The following is a 26,299-nucleotide window of genomic DNA, read 5'->3' as shown; positions in this document are numbered from 1 at the left end:
GAGCCAGGCTCAGGGGCCACAGGACACTTTGTTGAAGCTGCCTATGATCCCTCCTGCTAAGACACCAACGAGACATTCTACCCTCAGATCTTGCAGTCTCACCAGCAGTGCTGCAGGATACAGCGAGTGGTTATTGCTAATTTCAGGACTCACATTTCCTCCTCTAGCATCTTCCTTGAACTTCGAAGCATGGAGAAGTCTTTCCAAACTAGAGGGGAAACACCAGTCGCCAAGAAAACCTGTTCAAGTCATTTTGTCTATATCCATGAATATCCTTCCTTTTGACTCCTCCACCGTCCCTCCAAATTATTTTAAAGACTTCTTAGGTTTTCAGAAAACAAAATCCACACAGACTTGTCTCCTTTCCAATCTACTCATGCCTGGTTTGATGTCCATGATAGATAAATAACTCCTTAAATGGACAAAAGGAACAGGAAAACAGAATACAACAGGAAAACTATACATGTACATCCTGAAATGTTCAGTCCAAAAGAGTATCACCTTACTTTTTTTTTTTCACTAAAAGCATTTGAAATACATGAAGGCTCTTCAGAAAACCCTATTGCCCTAATCCAGATACACTGCTTTTGATTTTTTAAGTAATTATTTTAGGCCCAGTCATGATAAACTTTATAGGGGATACAAAGGGTGGAAGAGTCTATGACAAAAAAATGGCTTTTTTCAGTGATTTTTACCTCCCCACCTTTCACATTATAAAAATCTGGGTAAAGAAGCAAGGAGAGTGGTAGGGAAGGCTTACCATCTGACTCAATCAATCTTACCTGAAAATAGAATCCCAAAAGGTGCTCAATCTATTCTCTACTTCAGAAATTATATATAATCCCTACCCTTATCAGCCCAAGGGTTTTATTGTTTATTCACACATATAAGTATGTCATTGTATGTTGTGACTTTCTCTCCAGTACCTACAACTGTTAGCTCTATAAGGGCACCTATGTATAGTGACCAGTGCATCGAACTCACCCAAAACCATTGTCTAACGAATGAAAAACAGAAAGGCACAGAAAGCAGTAGTTCCACCTAACTCATAATTTTCATCAAGGAAAATATATTTTCTCGAAACATAAAGATTTAGTCTCTAGCCTGAAACTAATTCAGGTATGCCTAGGATTTTAGTTTTGTTTATTTTTGTTTTTCTTTGTTGCTTTGCTATTGCTACTTGATTTTGCGATATATTTCTTCACTGGATCTTAGGGAGGATTTTTTGAATATTCTCTTCAAACTGATTTTCCACCCACACTATTCTTGGGAATCAATTCCAAACTAAGAAGAACAGAAATCCTATCAAATAATTCAAAATATTTAGCTAATATTTTAATATAATTTTTTTAATTTTTAATTAATCAATTTAATTTAATTTAATTTTTAGTAACTAATCTCTCTCAGGCTCATCCAGAAACAAATCCTTATATTATAAAATTTCAAGCTATTTTTACCTTGGTGAGTATATTACTTTTGTAGTAGAGAATTTTCATGGTAGGGGGACTGTTATATCCAATGTTCCATTTTATAATACAAATATCTTATTTTTGAAATAATTCAATAAATATCATGCAATTAATGGAACCAAACTAGCTTGTCTAAAGATACACTTAAGTAATCTAAGGAGACAAAACAATTTTTTTCCAGTATCTATGAAATACTATTCTTATATTCCTCTTGTGGTTATCCTTTCCATATATAAAACTTTCACCATGTTCCATTAATTTGATAACATTTCAAAAATAATTGAAAATAAAAATAATAATGCATAAAATATTTAGGAGGAGGAGGGAAGATAATAGAAGAAAAGAGGGAGAATTTTAAATTGAAGAAAAAAAGAAAAAATGCATTTTTTACTTCCTTCAGTTTTGGAAATATAGGAACCCTAATGATCAGTTTTGTCTCCCAGATAAAAAGTTCTCCAAAAATGAATTTTTGAAAAAAAAATCACAGTAGTCTTAATTTTTTACAAATAAATCAACAATCTTATGTAAACTTTTTGCCTCTAATTCAACCATTAACCTCTATATCTCCCCAGATGGGTGGAAGGGCGGACAGGGAGTGAGGTGGAGTGGGAATTATCTACATCTGAGTAATCACAGCTGACCTTAAAAACTGTGGAGATAGAGACAGAGAAAGGGGAGGGAGAAAGTCCACATAATTCATAGAATTACTACCACTTATAACTACAGTTGAATAATCCTTTTTATCGTAGTCAACTACAAAAAATAGAAATTTGATCATCTCACTTCTATCACTAGTGCCTCCATCGTCTGCAAGAATATACAGCCAGGCACACAGGGCCCAGCTGGGTCTGCCTTCTACCTGCCTCTTGTGACATATCTCAAGCTCTTCTCCCATCCATATCCAGGACTAGAGTGGTATTAAAATATATGCCTGCTTTCTTCATGTTCTCTCACAGTCCCCTGCTTCTCCGTGAGCTAGAACCTATTAAAGACTGTTTAACATGTTACAATAACCAGATCAGAACCAAGAGGGAGTCACTCCTGCTAAACCATACAACAGGCTCCGTCAGCAAGAAAAACTTTAACTAAGTTTCTGAACTCAGCAATCCCAGAAAAATAAGTCCTAAGACAATCAATCAGCATTTGCCTACTCAGTACCAGTTCCCTAATTAGGCTCCAGCACTTCCCCTTGCTTCATATAAGGAAAGTAACCCTGCTTTAACCAATCAGCAAATGCCCAGTGAAACTTCCTTGTCCCTGCTCACTTTGCTCTGTAAAAATCTCGCACCATGGACAGCTCTTCAGACCTCCATTCTATTTGCTAGATTGGATGATGTCCGATTCATGAATTGATGAAAAAATACTAATATCTTTAAAACTTAGTCAGTTGAATTTTTTCTTTAACAAACATTTATCTTTCCCAAGAAGGTTTCTCTCACCCCACAAGCACTCCTTCTCTGCCCTTTCCATACCTCTGTATCCTACTGATCACGTTGCAAGGCAAATGTTTATTTCCTTCCATTTTCTTTCAGACTGTGGAAGGTAAAATAGTTTAATTTTAATCATCTGCATGTCCTTGTGATCACCTGCAATGTCCTATATAGACCTAATAAAATAAATGGATGAAGATAGCAAATTTATGACCCACCTCACTCCACAATTATACTGATATGGTCTAAATCAAATATTTATTAATAATCAAAATGTCAGTATTTGGTGATATAAATAACACCCAAGTATGAAGTACAAATGATAAAAAATAGTCAGGTCATTAGCAGGGAGGACAAAATGCTTCCCTTGCCGGTTAGTCCGATACTCACTATGATCCTTCACTTAGCTTTCTCCTTCTCTGTTACCCTTCAGAATAGTGTAACACTCTGCAAACGTCCCCGAGCCCCACTCTGTCAGTGAACCCTCTTCTCCAAGGCTCTTCCTACACTCAGTCACCACATAGTTCTGAATTCACCACTGAGACAATGCTCAGCTCAAAAAACCCAGAAAAATAAGTCATGATACAACCTTTCAATTGTATTAAGTCCTCTTTATGCTTTATTTGGATGTTGAAGAAACCAAAGAACTTAGAATCGAAGAAAGTGGCACCAGGAGTTAGAAACTTTCATCACTAGACTTAGAGAGCTATGTACCATCCCTGAGCTTGCCTAGTGTGCTATCTGACTAGACAGATTCATCACCTGGTTCTCCAGGCAGGAGAAGGATGGGGCAATCCTTCTCCTGACAGCCTGATACTCTGCTGGTTACCTTTGTCCTCTAAATCCTGCCTGCAGGTAAAGGCAAAGGCCTCTACTCTACTCAGAAATACATATATCCACATGTGCTCTGACTGAAAATATTCTCTCGCTCCAGCCCCAAATCCCCACCACCCACTCTGTGTTTTTACTGGCTATATGATAGAATAGATTCAACTTTATGTGAAGTGTCATGACAGCCTAGCCCTGAAAACCCCACTCACATAAGCCACCCTGAGAATGTAGTCCAGGGGAATTTAAAAAGTTTGAATAACCTTTGAGCTTCCACACCCCCACTGCATTAGTGACCAAGGCTAAGCCACGTTTCCCAGACAACGTAATCCGTAGCTCCCTATTAACTTGTTCCATCTGATCCCACATTGTCCACACTGGCTGGGAAGCTCTGTTATCTGTGCTTTCTGTGTATTTACTGTCTTGTTCTATTAAATGTGATTTCATCATTTTCTTGTACATTCAAGCAACTCTCATCCTTCTTGATGATGGAAAAGCATGGCCAATGTCTACCACCACCACCAAGAGTATTCACATTATACCTTGACAAGCCTTGTAACACACCCACTTTGAAATTGACTCAAACAGTTATCCTTGGTTGTCTGAGCTTAGGGTAAATGTGGGTGTGAGGGGAGGGTTTTCCTTTACTTTAGTTCTTTCTTTTCCCATTTCTTTTTATTTGTTTGTTTGTTTGTTCTTGCTTTTTTTAATTTATTTTTTTAATATTTATTTATTTATTTATTTGGTTGCATGGCGTCTTAGTTGTGGCTCAAGGACTCCTTAGTTGAGGCACATGGCTCCTTAGTTATGGTATGCATACTCTTAGTTGCAGCATGCATATGGGATCTAGTTCCCTGACCAGGAATTGAACCTGGGCCCCCTGCATTGAGAGCACAGAGTCTTATCCACTGTGCCACCACGGAAGTCCCCATTCTTGCTTTTTGTTTTTACAGGGTTAAAAACATACATAACATAAAATTACCATTTTAATTATTTTTAAGTGTACAGTTCAGTGACATTAAGTACATTAACATTGTTGTGCAATCACCGCTGTCATCTATTTCCAGAATTCTTTTCATCTTCTCAAATTGAAACTCTATACCTATTAAACAGTTACTCCCCATTCCCCCCTCTCCCTAGCCCTTGCTAGTCATTATTCTATTTTCTGTCTCTGTAAATTTGACTACATTATAAATCTCATTTAAGTAGAGTTATACAGTGTTTGTATGATTATTTCACTTAGCACTATGTCTTCAAGTTTCATCTATAGTGCAGCATATGTCAGAATCTTCTTCATTTTTAAGGCTGAATAATAGTCCATTGTATGTATATACCACATTTTGTTTATCCGTTCATCTGTCAACGGGCATTTGGGTTGTTTCTACCTTCTGGCTATTGTGTATAATGCCGCTACAAAGATAGGTATACAAATATTTGTTTGAGTCCCTGTTTTCAATTCTTTGGGGTATATATTCAAAAGGAAATTATTGGGTCATATGATAATTCTATGTTTAGTTTTCTGAGGAACCACCATGCTGTTCACATTACTTGTTATACCTACCATGCCTTAAAGTATTTTCTCCTTATGTCAGATATATACATTTGAGTATAAACAGTGAGATCAGGTGTATTAGCTATCTATTGCTGTTTCTAATTGCCCCCAAAACTTAGGAGTTCGAAACAACATTTTATTATCTCACCGTTTCTGTGGGTTAGGAATCTGGGGGCTGATTAGCCCTTGACTCAAGGTATCTTACAGGCTGCAATCAAAGTATCGGCAAGAGCTATAGTCAACTCAAGGCACAACTGGGGAAGGACCCACTTTCATGTTCAGTCTAATTGGGAAGCCTCAGAAGGTGCACTTCCAAGTTCACACAGATGGCTGTTGGCATGCACCAGGTCCTCACTGGCAGTTGGTCAGAGATGTCAGCTCCTTGCCACTTGAGCCTCTCCATAGTACAACTCACAACATGGCAGACTGTTTTTCCCAGAGTGAGAGTTCCTGGAGAGAGTCCTAGCATGACAGAAATCATAATCTTTTTATAACCTAATCTCAGAATGGTATCCCATTACTTTTGCTGCATTATATTCATTAGAAGTCAATCATTATGTCCAGCAAACACTCAGGGAAGGGGACAAGACTGTGAATATCAGGAGGCTGAGATCACTGGGAACCATTTTAGAGACTGACTACCACAGAAAAAATGGGCTTTGTTTTGGTTTTTATTGCTGTAACCTAGAACAACTATCACCTAGAAGGCACTCAAATTATTTGTCCAACGAATGAATGAATATTAGTGCAAATGCATAATCTGACTTTTCACATGTTTATAGGGTGTTTGAAATCAGAGAAAATTTAACACAGAGTATTCTAACATGATAATTTTAACAATGAAAATATATTTTTCCTCTCCCATTTTATTAGGTTACATTAAAGCATCAGAATCAAATTTAGCATCTCTCCCAGAAGGCATTAGGGAAATAATACCACTTACTGACTCCTTTTGTGTATTTCCTGTTATTCTCGTGGAAACTTTATCATTTTATGACATATGGGAATAGATAATATGGTTGAAGATAATGTAATCTATTTTAAGAATTTAACATTGGTTACTGAAAGAGTTTTATGCTTCATGTTAAGGAAAGCAAAGAATATTGCAACAAAGATACGCATGCTGTTTATTCTTTGATTTTTTTTAACTGTGTATTGATCTTTTAGAGAAACTTTTATATTACATCGGTAAAAATATGGAAAAAATATATCTTTATTAAGCATGGATAGGCTGCTACACTGGGTAGCAAAGATATACCTAAATGTGCCCTAGTCTTTTAATATTTTTAAATAATGTTATTCAGTGTTGTTTCCTAAACTAGTTTACTTATATTCAGAATTTTAGGGTTGATGATAATTTATTAGGATTCGTGAAAATTATTAGACACGTTATATCATCTATTCCTTACAAACGTGAAAGGCATATTCTTGGATTTGTTCAAAGGACATAGGCCAGTTTAAGGAGAAACCTAGGATATTCAATAGCAGTTTATTGAACAATCCTGGAGAAAAAGTTATGTGATAGACTGTCAAACCTTTCCAAAAACAACAACAAAAAAGACATAATTCTCACCCAGACAAGATCATAAGCTATCTGAAGGCTGTTGTACTATGAGGAGAGAATGGTAAATAAGTTTCATCTATTAGCCAACTCATAAATAGGAGGCAACTATTTTAGGGAATACGTTGAAAAGAATTTTGAGACCACTCCCAGGTCTTGGCAGGTAAATGCAGTTTTCAGTTAATACTGTCTGCTAGTGGTGAGAGAGAAGAAAGTAATATAGCAAAATATCTATTTATCATGCTGCTTGTTGTGAGATAAGGATAACAATAAAATGGTGTCATGTGTTTCTTTTACACTTCAGAGCACCTAGTACATTTAATGATGAAAAGTATTTTTGGATTTGTTTATCCCAATATTGAGTACTCCTAAAAAATTTATTATTGCACCTTATTATAATGAAATAAACTCTACAGTCCCTTCTATCACCAAAAGTTTATGATTCTATGATAGCCGTTTATACTAACGTTATTTTGAGTAAGTAAAAACATTTCTTTCATTTTTAACAAAAAGATGATATCATTGTATTTTGTTTAAAATTTTATAAACTCTCAAATTCTGATTTTGCTGTTCATGTTTCAAAATGGTTTTACAAACACATGTTTTTTAGCTTCTTAAAAATCCCTAACTCACTAGGACTTTTTAAAAAGCTATTCATCTCTTAGCCATAAACTCTCCTAAAAATTAGAATTCTAAGTATGTTATAGTCCAAAATGCTAATTATTACTAAAATTTCTTTAGAACTTCTCAACCTTGCTATAAGAACACACAAGTATGCCTAAAGAGTCTAAATTTTCATTTGTTCTGTTCATAGCAAGTTAATTTTTCCCCTGCCATCTCAGGGGATTAATAGTCTGCCAATATTTCAATTGAGATGTTTCAATTATTGCTTTAAGTTTGGGAACATTAATTTAAAAGTTGCATTTCTCACTTATAAATGAGTAAAGATTTAAGGTTTAAAATAAAAACATAATTTTGTCAGAAATAAGAATATTATGAAAAGAATAGAAAAAAGATATAACCAATAAAAAAATCCCCTTTTTATTGTTTGAAACTTAAAATGATAAGCAAAATTCTAGGGCAATAGATAGACTTTGTCATAATTTTAAGGTCAAGAAATTCCTAGAATCTCAGGCAGGGGTTTTTCACACTCAACTAAGTTTGTATGATAACATTGCAATTTCTAATTGTAGAATCAAAATTTACTTGATTGCTATTGATTAACCTTCAAAAGAATAAGGCTCCCAGTGAGTTTTCAAAAGAAATCCAACTCTCTTGCTTGCACACATGGTAGGTGGCAGTCTATCTCATGTTGAAATTTCTAATTAATGTTTAATGTCAGTTGAGCCATATAAACCCCGTTCTTTGGTCATACTGTGAATATCTAAGTTCTCTAGAATCTAGTCAGGCAGACCTGAGGTCCTTTATTTGATCCTTAAGCCTCTTCATGACAGATTTCCCACATAAGACTTTCTTACCAATACTTGGAATGAAAATGGGAAGTCCCAATTAAGATATTATTTTCTATTGATTAAAAGAACCAATTATTAAAGTATCATTTATTTCTTTGGAAAATCACTCATATTTCATTTTGTATCATTTTACAATAAAAACTTTCATTTGAAAGCATAATGTGATTATAAACTGGGAAGGGACACTGGCTAGGTGTTCTTAATCTAAATTCTTTAAATTTCTAGGCTTTGGGGCAGCGTGAACCTTCTGAAACTATAGTTTATGTTGATGAACATGTTTCTAATTAGAGGATTCAGAGAGAAGAGAGAAGGGAGAAAGACAAGAGTGAAGGATGACTTGAAAGTCTGAGGTCCAAGAAACAGAGGAATGGAACATGCCATTGACTAGCAGGGGATGATTTCACATGGATCTGGGAATTTCAAGTAGAGCTGAGACAGTGTGGGTCAGGTGTTCAGTTTTGTATGGGTTAACTGTAAAATGTCTATTAGATAAGTTGAGCCAACCTAAACTAACTGAACAGAGGAAAATAAGAAAATACAACAAACAAAGAAAAATGCAAATGCAGTGTTCAGGTAAGTAATGATGCTTTAGCAAATGCTACAGAAATCCTAGGACTCATTTCTCCTGAGGGACCATTTCCAGTTCTGTGCACATGCTAATCTAGTCTTTCTCCCAAGTGCATTTAAAGGCAAAGATATCAATTTTACCTTTGAGAAAGAAACCATTTTCTTTCCATATGTATTTTTTTGTTGTTGTACCAGTGATATATAGCTATTAAAGATGGTTATAAATATTTAAACTATTAATGGTTGTGTTACACATTATAAATAGCTTTATGAGCTCACCAAGCACTGTAAGCGATATACTCTGGTTCCCCAAGGAAACGTGGATAAAGTCACTGCCACGGTGGAGGACATAAGGTGCATTCACCAGTGACAAATGAGTGCTGTGTCAGTAACAGATACTACATTGAGTTTATTTTAGTCAGTAAAATTGGTGGCAAAGAGAGGATATTATGTAGACTGACCTCATCCAACAATACACTAGGACTAAGAAAAAAGTTTAAATTCTTATGAAATTAACTTTACGACAGAGTGACAAAATAGTGGGGTTTCTTTTTTAATCCTGTAATTAAAGTAAAACAATGGCATCAGTTATTCAAGAACCTTACATACCACATTTTGAATATTTCTACTCTTAACTCTTTTTTCTGCCTCATTTTTTCATACTCTCTCTCTTAGGGGGATTCCTCCTGCTTATATTTAGAATCAATGCAACAGGGTAAAATTAATGAGTTATCTAGGTAAGCAGCTATAGTATAAGATTCAGAAGGGAAGATAGGCCGACTTGACAGAGGTCCAGCTCCCTGGGCACAAGCTGTGTGGCCTTCCTTGGGTGGGTTACCTAATTTCCATGAGTCTTGATTGTGTTATACATATCCATTACTCTCTCTACATCTCAACTTCCTCATTTGTAAAATAGAAATAAAACACAACCTGATAGCTGTTTAGAAATTAAGTAAATGAATGTAGAGAGTTGAGTATAAGATACTATATCATGTAAGATACTATTTTAGTATAATTATTATAATCATTGAGAGTTTCTAAAGGAGATAATATGTGTAAAGGGACTGTAGACTAGTTGTATTATCTGGCCTTCAATTACTGAGCTCCTGACTACACATCAGGCTCCTCACTGGGTACTTATGGTGCATTATCTGTAATCTTGACAGCAACCCTGAAAAGCAACATCCTTCTCTATTTTATAAGGTACTGAAACTGATATTCAGAGAAGTGATGTTCTCAAAGTCAGACACAGAAAGTAGTAAAGCCAGACGTTTACTCCAGGCCTAGTCTGCCTAATTCTAAAACCTGTGCCTGGTCCCTCACCCACAAAGACAGTGTCAAAGTGGCCAGGGTGAAGGCCCTTGACTGAGCAGTCCTGTGCTACAGGCAAATCCAGGGAATATGTTTAAGTTGAGTGTTCTCACCCATAAGATTACACTAAATGATCTTTAGGACCTCAGAATAATTTCCCAGAATGAGTGAAGATTTGGGGATCTGTATGTTTTTTAAAGTGTGGTTTGTTTTTGCAAAGTCAGTTATCTAATTAAATCCTTTATTGTACTTAGATTAGTCTCACACAAGTACTGACGTTGACACAGAGAAGGAATTTCCTTAGGTCCACAAAAGCAAGGGAAAGCTGCCTAGAGTACATAACCTCCGTGTTTTCTCTTTCATTTTATTTGTTATACATATTAAACCTTCCCCCAAAAGAGGGAAATTATATGCTGCAACAGAGAGTGCAATATATTTTCATGCACTTACATAGTCTTTTTCAGGTATTTTTCTAAGAATAGTTTATTAACTATTTTTAATAATATGGAATTATTTTCATGTTATTTGCTCATTTCTGTATTAAATATGGATAGATAAACTTGATTTAACTCTTCATTCCTACACAAGAAAGACATGAATGTCCTCTGGAATTTAAAGAAATGAAAAAGAATTTATGTTTCTTACTTTTATTATTCTGTACATCTGGTCTTAAGAGTCAATATATCTGGACTATGTCAAGCCTTTTTCAGTCACTCTTAGACTACCTCCATTAGATAGAAAAGCTGCCTTATATTACCTAAAACCCATATTACAAAATTCTTGCCATTTATTATGCAAAGCCATTCGTTAGGTTTTATGAAGATACAAGGATATATATTCAGAATTGAAGATGGATAAGGAGACTCCAGCTTAGATTATTTTATAAGTATTTTAATACAAAAATTTTAAATGGAAATTTGAGATGAGAAATTTTACTTCTTTTTGATTAAAAATGAAAATCATGGATATAAATTAAAACACTAAATAAATAAATCAGTATAACTCTCTGATCCCTACTGCAACTTTATAATTCATAAAATTTCTGCCAATTTTGTGATATAGTCCTAATTTCATAAGAACTCTCACATTAACTAAATTAGTATATAGCATTTGAAGTAACACATGAGATTCTGTTCAATAAAACATTATGTTGATTGATTGTGATACTTAACAGTGTTTAACACTTATTTAGCACTTTACATCCTCAAAGCACTTTACAAACATTAGCCAATTAATCATTATGTCACTGTGATGTCAGGAAGGTGGTAGAATTCCCATTTCTGAGATGAAGGAATTAAATAAAGTGGCTGATGTCAGTGAAAGACTTTAGAAATTCTAAATATTAATACCTCAGGAAAGTTTCAACTCAATAACTAGAGCAGGGAATTGACTGTGTGTATATGAAATAAAGAAAGCAGTACAAGTTAATATCATATTACGATCTCAGCCACTGTTCAACTATGGCACTTAGAAGAATAAATGGCCATTGTCAACAACCCATATTTCCTTTCTAACCTTTGCTATTCCCAAAGAGCTATTACATTATTAATTTTGCTTAGCATTTTCCATTTTTAAAGTATAATTTTTTCATAATTAAAACCTCCCTGTGAATTTAGAAAGAAAATTGTTCAGGAATTTTCCATTTTTCATCATTAATCATGTTTGAGAAAAAACAACTACTGGAAATGTTCAAAAAATTATTTTTAAAGGCACAATATTAACTTAGACGTTTAAGTTAGTTCTGGTCAGAATAATTGTTTTTTAAATATTAATTTTCAAAAATACTCTCAATAAAAGTTCTACAGGTTCTTAAAGAAATGCTATTCAGAAAGTGTCACTATTTAAATTTTACTGAAGATTTTTATTTGACCCATGATACAGTACTATTGATCTGACTTCCATTGAAATTCATACTATACAGACTCCAAAAGTATAAAAATATTTGGTTGAAGTATAACACAGATACAGAAAGGACTACAAATTATACAGTTTAACAAGTTTTACAAAGCACAACTAAGTAACCACCAGATAGAGCAAGGAATAAAACTCCAGACATCCCTCATGTCACCCTTCCTGGTCACTGCTTTCCAAAGGTAATCTCTCCTAGGACGCCTATCTCCACCATTTCTGTTTTTGAACATTACAAAAATGTAATTATGCACTATGTACAATTTTTTGTATTTTGTGACTGTTTTCTCTCAGTATTTTTTACAAAAATGATCCATGGCATCAGAGGCAGCAGTATTTACTCATTTTCATTGTCATACAGTATTACATTAATAATGTAATTATTAATTATATAAATTAATAATGTATCAATTAATAATGTGTGTGTATGTGTGACTGTATGTCTATACACATTACACAGTTTATTTACTTGATTGAGTCTACTGTCGATGGACTTTTGCTCCAGTTTAGAACTATTACATATAGTGCTACTATGAGCATTTTTGTATGCTTTGGTGCACATATGTGTACATTTCTATTTAAATCTAGGAGCAGAATTTTTGGTTTATAGAGAGTGGCAAACAATTTTCAAAAATTTTCTTCCAATCCATACTCCCACCAGTAGTGTATGAGAATTCCCTTGCTCCTCAGTCTCTCCAAACTTTTGTAAATAAAATTTTACTGGAACATAGGCATTTACATTAGTTTAATATTATCTACGGCTGATTTCATGCTACAACCACAGAGATGAATAGTTATGACAGAGATCATATGGCTCATGCATTAGTTTCCTTGGGCTGCCATGACAAACTATCACAAACTGGCTGGCTTAGAACAAGAAAATTTATTCTCTCACAGTTCTGGAAAGCAGAAGTCTGAAATCAAAGTGTTGACAGAGTAGCAATTCCTCTGGAGGTTCTAAGTGGGGGATTTTTCCTTGCCCCTTCCAGGTTTTGGTAGCTGTGAGCAATCCTTGTCTTCCTTGGTTTGTACCTACAACACTCCAATCTCTGTCTTAACTTCACATTGACTTCTGCTCTGTGTGTCTGTTCTTTTCTGTGTGTCTCATAAGGATACTTACTGTATTTAGGTCCACCTGAATAATCCAGAGTGATCTCATCTTAAGATCCTTACTTTAATTACATCTGAAAAGACCCTTTTTCCATATAAGGTAGTATTCATAGGTTCCAGAAATTTTACATGTATATCTTCTGGGGGTTGGAGGGCATTTTTCAGTTTACCATAGCCCACAATATTTACTATCTGGCCCTTTACAGCAGAAATACACCAATCCTTGAAATAAAGTATCTTTTATTATGTTTACTGGCCATTTGGATTGTCTCCTTTCTGAAGCACATTTTTCTACACACACATACACACACACAAACACACACACACACACAAACATAGCAAAACTTTTCTCTCATTTTGTTGCCCAAGGCGTGCCTTTTTAACCTCTAATTTGGGTATTTTGATAAACAGTGGTGCTTAATTTTAATGTAGTCCAATTTATCCCCATTTATTTTATGTTTAGTATTTTTTATATCTTGTTTGACTACCTCAAGGTCAAGAAGATGTTATTTTTTTCCTAAAAGCTTTATTGGTTTACCTTTCATATTTAATTATAAAATCAAGGATTAATTTTGTGTGTGTGACATGATTGAAGAAATATGACTCAGGAAGAGGGGGACAAGATGGTGAGTAGGAAGACTCTGGGCTTGTCTCCTTCCACAGTTACATCAAAACTACAATTACATATAAAGAAACATCTCTGAGAGGGACGTGAAAACCAGCAGAAAAGATTTTCCTCAACTAAGGATAAAAAGAAAAAGCCTCACGGAGATGGGCAGGAGGACCAGAGGTGCAATCTGGACAGTGCCTACACCCCTAGCATGGCAACCTACAGGCAGGAAGAAGTCATGGAGGTCCTTCCTGAAAAATGAGGGATCCAAAGAATGCCTTGGGCTCCCAGCCCAGAGGACCTGCACCAGGAAGACAATCCTCTAGAATGTTTAACCTTGGAAAACAGTAGGGCTTAAACCTCAGAGAGCTGGAGGGCTATAGGAAACTGAGACTGTTAAAGAGCATGCACTAACTCACTTGCTCTAAGTTCCAGCACAGAGGCAGCAGTTTGAAAATTACCTGGGTCATACATGAAAGAGATTCATTGATTAATTTTAGTGTATGAACCCAAGGGGCAGGAATCTCTTGGAACTGTGAGTATAGCGGGGGCTGGCAGGTGCCAGGGTTTTTTTTGCTCACCTTCTACTGAGTTGTCCTGGCACTGGAAGCTGCCATTCTGACTCTCCCCATCTACCTTAATGGCACTGCTTGCCCCACCCAAGGTTCAAAAACAGACCCACCCCAGACAATTCTCTTCCATAGTGATGTACCAACACTCCACACTTGGCAGGTGTCCTTAGCTGGGATTGTCATCCCCCTAAAGAAGCTTCTGTCTCAAAGTTAATGCCACACACCAGAGCACCTGCAACATTCACAGCCAGGCCTTACAGCCAACCACAGCCAAACACAGCAGAGGCCAGCCACACACACTAGCATGCCCACATCAGTCACAGTGCAGCCACAACAAGAGGGCACACGCAGCCAACACAAGGGACTCCTGGAGCACCTGGCTCTGGCAACCAAAGGAATCATGGTCTGGGTCCCACAGGTCACCTTCTACATAGAGCCACTCCTTCAAGACAAGGAGATACAGCTAATCAGCTTAATACATAGAAACAAACACAGAGAGTTAGACAAAATAAGGAGACAAAGGAATATGTTCCAAATGAAGGAAGATAAAACATTTAAAAAAAAGGAAAAGGACTCAAAAAATTGGAGATAAGTAACTACCAGACAAAGAGTTCAATGTGATGGTCATAAATAGGTTAACCAAACTCAGAAGAATGGAGGTGAGAACTTCAACAAAGAGATATAAAATATTAAAAAGAACCAATCAGAACTGAAGAATACAGTAACAAAAATGGAAAATACACTAGAGGGAACTAACAGCAGGTTAGAAAATTCAGAAGAATGAATCACCAATATAGAAGACAGGGTAGTGGAAATCACCCAATCAGAATGGAAAAAAAAAATGAAAATATTTTAAGGGACCTCTGAGAGAATATCAAGCATATTAACATTCACATTATAGGAGTCTCAGAAAAAGAAAAGAGAGAGAAAGGGACAGAAAACCTGTTTGAAGAAATAATAGATGAAAACTTCCCTACCTAGGAAAGAAAACAGACATCCACAGGAAGCACAGAAAGTCCCAAACAAGATGAGCCCAAAGAAACTCATACCATGACACATTATAATTAAAATGTCAAAAATTAAAGATAAAAAGAGAATCTTAAAAGCAGCAAGAGGAAAACAACTAGTTACATATAGGGGAGCCCCCATAAGACTATCAGCTGACTTTTCAGTAGAAACTTTATAGGATGGAAGAGAGTGGCATGACATATTCAAAGGACAGAAAGGAGGAAATTTGCAATCATGAATATTCTATCTGGCAAGTTTAGTATTCAGAATTGAAGGAAAGATAAAGAATTTCCCAGACAATCAAAAACTGACCTTACAAGAAATGTTAAAGGGATTTCTTTAAACAGAAAAGAAAAGGCCATAACTAGAAATACAAAAATTGTGACAGAAAACACCTCACTGGTAAAAGCAAACATATGGTAAAAGTAGGGGATCAAAGAACTATATAGATAGTATGGATGTTAAAAGACAAAAGTAGTCAAATCATCTGTATTTACAATAATTATTCATGTGATACCTAAAACAAAAAGATGTAAAATACAACAAAAACAAAAAGCAGTGTGTGGATTTTTTTTTTTTAATTAAGAAACAACTTTAAAGATAAACACTAAAATGTTTACTGTAGTTATCTCGGGGTATTGGAATTTGAAGAACAAGACTGGGCCAAAGAGGCTATTCTCTTACTACTTGAATTAGTTTTAAGTCAGCATTGTGGGTAATTTTTGTTCATTTTTTTATTAAATAGAAAAAAAGAAAACAGTTTAGGACAATCAGATATTCATGTAGTCCACATCATTATCTTTATAAGTGTGTCATTTGGTCAATATTTTTCTAAATAATCACACTGATTAATATTGCCTTTCATAAATGGTAGAGAAAAAAAATGTGATGGTTAATCAAGAAAGTATAATTTGCAAATCTACAGGCTAGCTGATACTTAGAAGCACCTAAAACTAAAATTTGTAATAAGATTAGAAAAACAAACCACTATGAATACTTCCCACGTTAACCACATTTTGAAGACCCATTCTGGTTTTATTTTAATTTCTCACTTCTTGCAGTAATAATTTTTTAATTGAATTTAGGGGTATGTCAGTATGATGATACAGTGCCAGGTTGCCATGGAGCAAATATACCCCAAAGGTGTAACTCTAAAAGGCAGAGAATGTTGACATATTCTAGCTTCTGTGAATTTCATGTCTATGTCAGCCTGAATTGTGCAAAACTGAGCTCCAAAGCTAAAAGTTTTGTAAAAACATTTTTAAATGGTTTATTTATTTAATAGTCATATTGAAATCTATGTCTCTTTGGCTTTTCAAGTGTCGTATACCTTTTTAAAAATCAGGCCCACTTAACTGATTTTTTAAACTCCAATATCTATTTTAAATGTAAGGATTTTAAACATGTATGCTTGTGCATACTACATATCTAGGGGAGAGAGAGAGAGAGAGAGAGAGAGAGAAGAATAAATTCTTAAAACATAGCTCATCCAAAATTTTTCAGCTTCTTATTTTGCATTCCTACATCTTAAAACATCAAATTAAGTTTGAGATTTGAAATTTTTTAATAAAGAAAAATAATTTATAACCTAAGTTCTGTTCAATCAGTATTTTTTATTATTAGGTTCTAAGAGAAATTCTGAAAAAATTCTATAAATGTGTTAGGATGCACAGATTCCATAACCATAGAAAAATAAATCAATAGATATTTTGAAAAAGAAAAATGGAAAGGGAAGATTATTTTTTTCTCATGAAATGTCAGGAGGTTGTGTTTGTGTTAATGAGAAACATTATCTTACCAAAGAATGCTGGTATCCTCATTTCCATTTATATAGGAAATTGATTAATACTTAACTAATTGGCACATGCAAATGGGGATTAACTGAATTCACTTTTCTTCACAACTCAATGACTGTAATTTAGATCCTTACTTAGATTTAAATCTTTTATTATTTTTGAAGGTAATCATCTTCCTGTTGTTAGAAATAAAATATCAAAGCACCATGCTAATTATAGCTTATTTGTGTCTCACAAATTAGCTAATTAACATTACTGAAAAGTAAATGTACAGTGAGCAAAGTTTAAACTCCTGGATTGGAGTCAAGCCTTTTACACAATATAGTGATGAGATATATATGCTATTGAATGCCATCGGGTCTTTGGAGCTAATAACTATAGTTAGATATTCAGTTTTACTTCAAAAGAATAGCTTATCCTGTTGTTTCAATGTAAGTACATCTGTGAACTTTTTGCAATTAGTTCTCCTAGATAGTTAAGAGACATGAGGAGCTGGGAAAACAGAAAGATGTGCATGGCTGGGAAAGCAATCTTTTTAATAAAATCTCAAAAGGTTTATGGCATGCATGATTTGCTTGGGGAAACTATAAAATTAGTGTATTCATGGCTTTGGATTAGCTGACTAGTATATTTCAAAACCTAAGATTCTGGCAATGACAATTCCTTAGGTTCAGAGCAAAAATCTTGTTTAGCTGTTTATTTAGAGGGAAATAACTTAGAAGTGTAATACCTGCTGAGATGTCTAAACCCAATTAATTCAGATGCAAATTTAACATATGACAGGATAGTCATGTAGATTGTAGGCACGTTTTTAGGAGTAGCTCTGAGTAATCAGTGATGTAGTCTTTTCCAGAAATATTGGGAACAGGACTTGCCCTTGGCCATTTACATATCAAATATTTATTGATTAGCTACTGTATGTGTCAGGAACTGTACTACAATTTCAATACGTAAGAGTGAAAATAACTAGTGAGACTGCTGTTATTGAGCAAAGGGCTTGCTGCCTGATACACACAGAAGCTGGTACAATGGCCCCAGTTTCTGAGAAAAGAGAAAGCTTTATTTTTGGGTCAACTGGCAAGGAGACAGGAGGCACAGCTCAAATCTGTCTTTCTGATCTGGGGTGCAGTCAAACTTTTATGAGTTGGGGAAGGATGGGGTGGTATTTTGAAGTGCTGGCAAATACAAGGCAAAGGACATAGGGAACTAGAAGTTTAGGAGCATCACACGGCTTTACCATACTCCATCAGGAAGAACAAGGTGACAAAGTCCTGATATTTACTACGAGGATTATAAGCCAGGCTGTATCTGAAAGGCTCACTCTTCAAAGAAGATCCAGCCCTTCTAAAATTCTGAAGGGTGTTCCAGATTTCTGTTTATGGAAATATTATGGTCTTGAATCATTTAGGTTACTCCAACTTTGCATGATGTAACCCTAAGGCTATATCTAAGCTCTCATAATCCCTGAAGTTGCTTTCTCATAGTCCAAATGTCTTGATACTCAGACATGGCCTCACTCTAGCTACAGAAACCCCAGAGAAGATCTCAGTCTAATGAGAGAAAACCTGAGACAAATTTGTTAAATGGGCAGTTTGTTTTGGGGGGTCCTCACCTCTTACCATCCTTTTTTTCTCACTTTTAGTCTTTGCCCCTTCATAAGGTATCTTTTCAGCTGTCTCCAATAAATAGTATCTCACTATCTTCCATCATTCACCTGTATAATGCACCAAACTCCTGATTTGCCCTTTCTCTCTTCCCTATAAAAATGTGTTAATCCACTGTCAATCCCCTCACAGCCTTTCTAAAGAGTCTAATAAACTAATCTGTGTTCAAGCTGATAATGGCTTAAATGAGAGAGGGTATTAGTATAGGCATTCTGGAGAAAACTGACCTAACCAAAGTGTTGAGGGCAAATGCTGGGAACAGCAGTTCCTTGAGTGGAAGGCAAACCCTCTACACTCTTAAAATTAGACCAAATGGAGGATCGCTTCACGGTGCTCACCGTGCTTTACAATGAACTTCAGGCCTCGAAAGCTGGCTTCCTAAATGATGCAATGCTTGTCCTAAGAAAGAAGGTTTGCCTCAAATAAAGAGAAGGGCTTTAAATCATCATTTGAATACAGAGGGAAAAAAAATTTACTGGAAAGGGAGCAAAACCTTTCATCCTTGACCCAGTGTCCCACAGAGTGGAAAACATTTACTTTGAGATTCCATACACAGGTCAATGTACCACAGAAGCCAAGAGCGGTTTTTAAAAACAATAACATTAACCATAAGCCACCCAAGAATCAGAGACACTTTTTTTACAGACCAGTTTCTTCCCTCACAGGCTCATTTTCAAAGCCACATGGGTTGGGGGAAAATTGTGCATCCCGCTAAAGTGGTTTTCGGTGTGTATGTGAATGTGTTTTAGTCCTGACATATTTTCCTATTGGTAAGGGTAAAAAAAAAAGTCAAGGGAAAGAAAAGTTTAACTACTGCAAATTTCAATGTATAAAGAAAATTTCCCAGTAGTTTCAGAACTTTGCGTAGAATGTTTAAAGAACAAGCTTTGTTTTGGCTATTTGCATTTTAAATGCCATTACCTAACAAAATAGTGTTTTGTTCAAAACGAACATAAAATAGCCTTACTACGAAATATCCCTAAAAGATTGATTATGTGCCCTCCCTTTAATACCCGACTACTTCTTAGCCAATGCATAGGGTTCATTTCTTTCAAACTTTGACTCCAAGAAGACGTCCCTTGCCACCACAAGTCATTCACTCTTGTTACACTGCACCAATATCACAGCCTTATTCTCTAGGTGTTCAATTCATTACATCTCCCCAAGTCAACTTATCTTCAATCTTTTCCTTCTCTTGTAGATTTTAATATAGTAACATGAAAAAATATGATGATTGAATGAGCAATGTATGAGTAAAAGAATGAATAAATGAACCAAGTTCATTTACTTCCATAAATTCAGATAAATAGTTGTTTAGATAAATGTTATCCTTTGATTAAGAACCACCTGATATGAAAATAGAAATAAAATGTAAGCAGAGTGAATGACAGAGTCAGTTTTTAATCAAATAACTTTTTCCTCTAGGTACATATTAGGTCATTTGGAAAGTTTTCTCAGACCAGTAAAGTATCATTTGGTATATTTAAATAGTCATTTGCTACATAATACCCTATTTTTGTGAAAAATTCGTGTAACTCTTGACTCTTTTACAACCACAGAGCAGTTAAGTCTCTGGAGAGTTAAAACTGCATTTTAGAACCATGGCAATAATCAGCGGGAGCTGCTTTTGCAATTTTGCAGATTCATAAGAGAAAAGGATTATCTTTTGTAAAAGTATTAATAATGCCAAATGAACTTGTGTAGTTGGTACACTCAGTGAAGCTTCCCTAGCCATTCTCTTTCAATAAAATGCTATTTTTGAAAGAGATGATATCAATAATACCTTAATATTTTAAGAACATAAACTGCACTTAATAATTTTGAGAGTATTTTTAGTATTATCCTCTTCAAAAACATTATCTCATTTAATTCCCACAATAAATCTAATATGAAGGTATCATAATTATCCCTAGCTTACACTTGGGGAAACTAGAGGAAAAGTAACTGACCCAGGCTAAATGAAGTTAGAGCTGAAATTTGAGCCCAGTTATGTCCAACTTCTGAGCTCAAGTAACCATTATAGTATAGTCTCCTTCATCACGTATAACCACAAAAATGTTAGCTCCACGGGGCAGATTTACTTATCTGTTTGGTTCACTGATATATGACAAGGGTTTAGTTCAATGCCTATCTCACAGAGTGGGTACTCAATAAAGATTTGTTGAATTGAAGAATGATAAATAATGAGGATTATCTTATATCAACACTATGCCATGCCTCTCAAATCAGTTCCTGACTCCATAAAGTTAGAAGGAAGATATTAACCTGAAACAAAAGAACAGTTAAGATGTATAAAGTTAGTTAGCAGAATTCCTCACATCAGTCACATGTTTTGATAGATGCCTCATCATCTGCATAAAGTGAAACTTTCTGGAACCTTGATGGTAGGTTGTATACCTTATGATCTCTCTTCAGTATTTATGATAAAAGAAAGACTAAGGTTCTTTTTGCTCCTGTTAAACACATAACTCTTAGGGTAGGCTTAAAATACATTATGTATACAATTAAGTAATCTATTAAGCACAAAAGAGTAAAATATGTAAAAAATTGCTAAATACAGAAGAAATTTAATACACTGAACCAGAAGATTCATGTACACATTCAGACTCCTTGAGCCAAAAAAATCTGCTTCGTCACATTTCTCAAAATAGTTTTGGTGCTATGTATTATGCCATGCATATTATCTCTGCTGTATTTTGATTATTTCATAAAACCAAAACATATAAACAAAGAGTGCACATATGAAATAAAAGGGCTATAAGGGACCAACAGGCTAAATGGCTTTCAATTGTGTAAGTTATATTCAATCTGCTATTGTTTGTGCAAACATACCTTATTCTTTCTTGTCTCAGAATTTTTCTCATGCTGTTCCTTTACTTAGATTACTCTCTCTTTTCTTCAGGTAGATATCAAACAGAAATTGTGCTCAGCTAGCTCAAACCTCATTTCTGTGAGGAATTCCCCAAGAAAAATATTGAATTTAAAGTTTGGAGGCAATCTAAGAAATGAAATAACCCATGTCCTCAGCTTGAATTTGTGTATAAATTTATTACTAATTGGTATTGTGACCTAGTCTTGTACATCACAAAAGACAAAAGTTTAAGATTCTAATTCTGGCAGATAGACTCCAAAACCTAAGTATTTATCTCCAAGCTAGATATATATATATATAGATAGATAAATGATTAGTAGATGATCGATAGACACATACATAGATATAGATAGATAGATAGATAGATAGATAGCTATGTAAATACATAATCACTTATGCATGATTAAAGGCATTTAAAGTAACAGAGGTGCACAAAGAGCCTTCCTGGCCAGAGTTTATCTATGAAAGATTCATCCAAAACGTTTATTTCAGCAAGGCCTTGAAGAATATGTGAGATCTGAATGGGCAGAAAGCAGAAGAAAAGGCTTTTTAGACAGCTGGAAAATCATGTGAAAAGATTCAGAAGGGGAAAGCAAATAAAATTGGATAAGTATTGGTAGGACATAGATTACTCCTAGACAAAAAATAAAATTAGGGTCATAAAGTGCTATTGATGAAAGAACTCCAGTGCCAAATAAGTGACTTAGTACTTTTTGAGATAAGCTTTGAGAGACATTAGATTCTTAATTATGGGAACAGTATGATGAAAGGGATATTCATTTGTCAGCAGTATTCACTTCTCATCTTTCCTCTCCATCTAAATCATACTTTTTTTCAACGTAAAAACAAGACCACTTGGAGGTTATTTGCTGGAATTATTTTGAAGGCAAAAATTTCCAAGAAACCAACTCCAACCAATAAAAATCTAAATTTAATTAAATGAGGAAAAATCAAAACTTGTGTAAAACAAAAATAGATGTTACAACTGGCACACAGTAATATAGAAAAGCTCATTAATGAAAAGACACATTTTTTTTCAGGCAATAAAACTTAGCCAATACTTATGTGGTGGGAAATCTCAACTGACTTCCACTTTGCCAGTATTATGAGATAGTTTTAATTATCAAGACTCCAGAGACTTCTCTCATGTAAGGAAAATATTACTTAGAGATATAGGATATCAACTTTCACCTTATATATTATAATACATAGAAGTTATTTTCATGGTTTTTCACCATGGCAGAAAAGCCTTTCAAACAAATTACTTTCCAGTTTAGAATATTTTTCTGTATATCAGTGGCCAACTCAATAATTCTGGATGCTTTGAGAAGTAAAGCACAGGATATTTTTTTCACCTTTGAGTTGGCATGTTTCCTCTTCTACACTATAATATTGCACTTAGTATCAGTTGGGTAAGCCGGAGCTGGCTGTCCTTCTGCCCTCTGCCAACCACATCCGTGAGAGTATTTATCTTATTTGGGAGGTCAAGTTCAAGTACACGGTTCTCATATCAGGGTCAAAGGCATTAGCAGGTTGGCAAAATTGATTGTGGTAAAACAGAAATGCCCTTTGTAAAATAGCATAAAAGCAAAAAATGGCTAATTAAATTGTGTTTTGGTTTAAAAATAATTTTCTATTGGATACCAGTTCCTCACTAAATACCAATAGCACATTGTAACTAAGTTCACCAAATCAAATATTATTTGAATCCTTTGATTGCTTTCCCACATTCTATTTCTTTACAAAGTCAATAAACATTGATCTATTAAATAGTCTCAGAATTTAAAATTATGTATTCTAAATGTCTTTATAGATATGAGGATGATTTTTATTATCAACCAAAATTGAGATGGAATTATTCCTAGAGAGGATACTCCTGTTCTACCAAGTAGTAAAATATTAAAATCTAGTCATAGTTGGCATGCGAGCCCACACTAGCTTGTACAAGTAGAAAACTTAGTAACTGAAATACCAAAATGGCATTGTGAAAAGACAGTTTTACATTAAATCTTAAGGAACTGTACCTTATCTTGTAGGATATAATTATTTCACAACATGATAAACCTAGCACATACTCAATAAATACTTATTCATAGATATATTGTTTGATAATGTGCAAAGAGAAAACAAAGTCAGTAATCAAAGTCAGATTGATATTATTTATTTTCAGGAATACTTATATTTATTACACGAATATGAATAGAAACAGAAATCTCATTGTCCATTTGAAATGGATAGGCTATTAGTTCAGGCCAAATTAGAAATAAAAATATTACAAGTAAGTAAAAATTTTGGCCTATAATCATTTGAACATTTGGGTTTTTTTCCTGACCCTGGTGGAAATGTATAGTTACCAATCAAAGATTATTGTAGAACATATTCTAAAAATAGACTTCCCAACTCAGTAATCTAGAAATAGTCAGAAGTCTTCTTCACTTTCTTCTGACAAAAGTGATGACACACATATTCTTATTTCACTTTCAATTTAGCTACACATTTTATTTTAAAGACCAACAAGTCTCAGACTTCCCTGGTGGCACAGTGGTTAAGAATCCACCTGCCAATGCAGGGGACATGGGTTCGAGCCCACATACTGTGGAGCAACTAAGCCCATGTGCTACAAATACTGAGCCCACGTGCCACAATGACTGAAGCCTGTGCGCCTAGAGCTCGTGTTCTGCAACAAAGAAGTCACCGTGATGAGAAGCCTGGCACCACAGCAAAGAGTAGCCCTCACTCACCACAACTAGAGAAACCCATGCACAGCAATGAAGACCCAATGCAGCCAAAAATAAATAAATACATAAATATATTTATTAAAAAAAATAAAGACCAATAAGTCTCTCTAGTGTTCCTTGGGAGAATCATTAAATAAATAAGTCGCAGGTGCAGCAGCTCGCAGGTGCAGCAGCTAAATCACATTGCCTACATTAGAGTTCCCTATTTGAGAAGCAGTTCATTTGCAAATCAATATCTGCAATTCAGAGCATCTGTCCATGAGATTTTCATCTGTCCATGAGGCTCTGTTTGCTTTCTGTGTGCATGATGTCTCAACACAAGCTTCTACTATGGCCAATACCTTGGAATTTTTGTGGTACCTCAGTTTTAGCTGCCTCCATTGATTACAAGTACCATACAAACTTCATAGAAATATGCACACGAATCTTCCATTACATGCTTTTGAAGAAACTCTGGGAAAATTCTAGTGGAAACCATTTCTTTAGCATCTTCAATCAAAACCAATTGAAATAACAGTATGGTGAAAGCTATAAAAGGATATTATTTTTACAAAAAGACTTCTAAACAGAGCAATTATTGGCAAGGAAATAGAAACATAGTTTGTAGTTTTTAAGAACTACCTAATACATTTTAAAATAAATAAGGGGACACCGCAGGGGGCACGGGTTCGATCCTTGGTTGGGGAAGATCTCTCATGCCACGTGGTGCAGCCAAAAAAAAAAAAAAAAGTAGAGACAAAATGATCAAGCAAATATTGAGGAATCTGGGTGAAAGGTATTTGGGAATTCTTTGTATTATTCTTGCAATTCTTCAGTAAGTCTGAAATCATGTTTATAAAGATTTTAAAAATACACAAAATACTATATGGATAAATATATACATAGAGAGAGAGATGTGGGAAACACCAGGTACCTAAATTTGATCCCTAACATCCCTAATATTGTTCCTCTAAAAAATAAAAACCTGCTAATATTATTAAGTTAAAAAATAAATAAAAATAAATAAATAAAGGGACAGAGGATGGGGGTTTATAAAATATTTCAACTGACAGGAAAGGTTGAATTGGATAAAGAGAGTAGGGGAGCAAAAAGTTAAATTTGCCAACTAGGACAGCATTAGCAACTTCAAAGAGGGACATCAATAAAGACTTTTTAAAGGTAAAAATCATCAGATCTTTCCTCCTGTGTCTACCAGTGAATTTGCCTACTAAGGAAACATTAGAAATTTGCAAGACCATATAAGTAAAAAATGTTCCGTGTTAGCATCAAAAGATCTTCCCCTTGTATTCCTCTTAGAACCATCAGATACCCAGTTATTAAAGCCAGGTCATCAAAATTCACCCTAGACTCTTTCTCTAATTCCCTACATTCATAAATTGCCAAATTATTTTAAGTATCTTGATTCTATCTGTCCTATCCCACATCCTTAAAGAATTCTCTCTGCCATCGTCTACATCATCAATATTTTTCACTTACCTCCTCCTTCTCCTCACTGCACCTCCTTATTTCTCTAAACTTAGATCTTCAATATTTTTTTTAATTTTAAATAAGCTCATGTCACTCGGATGTTTAGCATTCCTCAGAAGTCCATATTCTACAGGGGAAGGTCTAATCTCTTTGCACTGGTGTCCAGTCTGTCCCCTTGCCTAAGTCAATCTCATCCTCTATTGCTTTTCCATAGGCACCTTCTAAACACATTGAGCTTATGATGGTTTCCCAAAGACATCATGTTTTTGTGTTTTGGTAAAAATAATTTTTCTGTCTTTCCTTTCTTATTGCCTTACAAATCCTTACTAATAAATATGCAGCTCAACAGTCACCTCCTCTTTGA

This window comes from Mesoplodon bidens (genome assembly GCF_964165515.1).
Source record: "Mesoplodon bidens genome assembly, chromosome: 5".
NCBI classification, from domain to species: Eukaryota; Metazoa; Chordata; class Mammalia; order Artiodactyla; family Ziphiidae; genus Mesoplodon; species Mesoplodon bidens.
The sequence above is the reverse complement of the archived record's forward strand: the minus strand, read 5'-3'. Positions refer to the sequence as shown.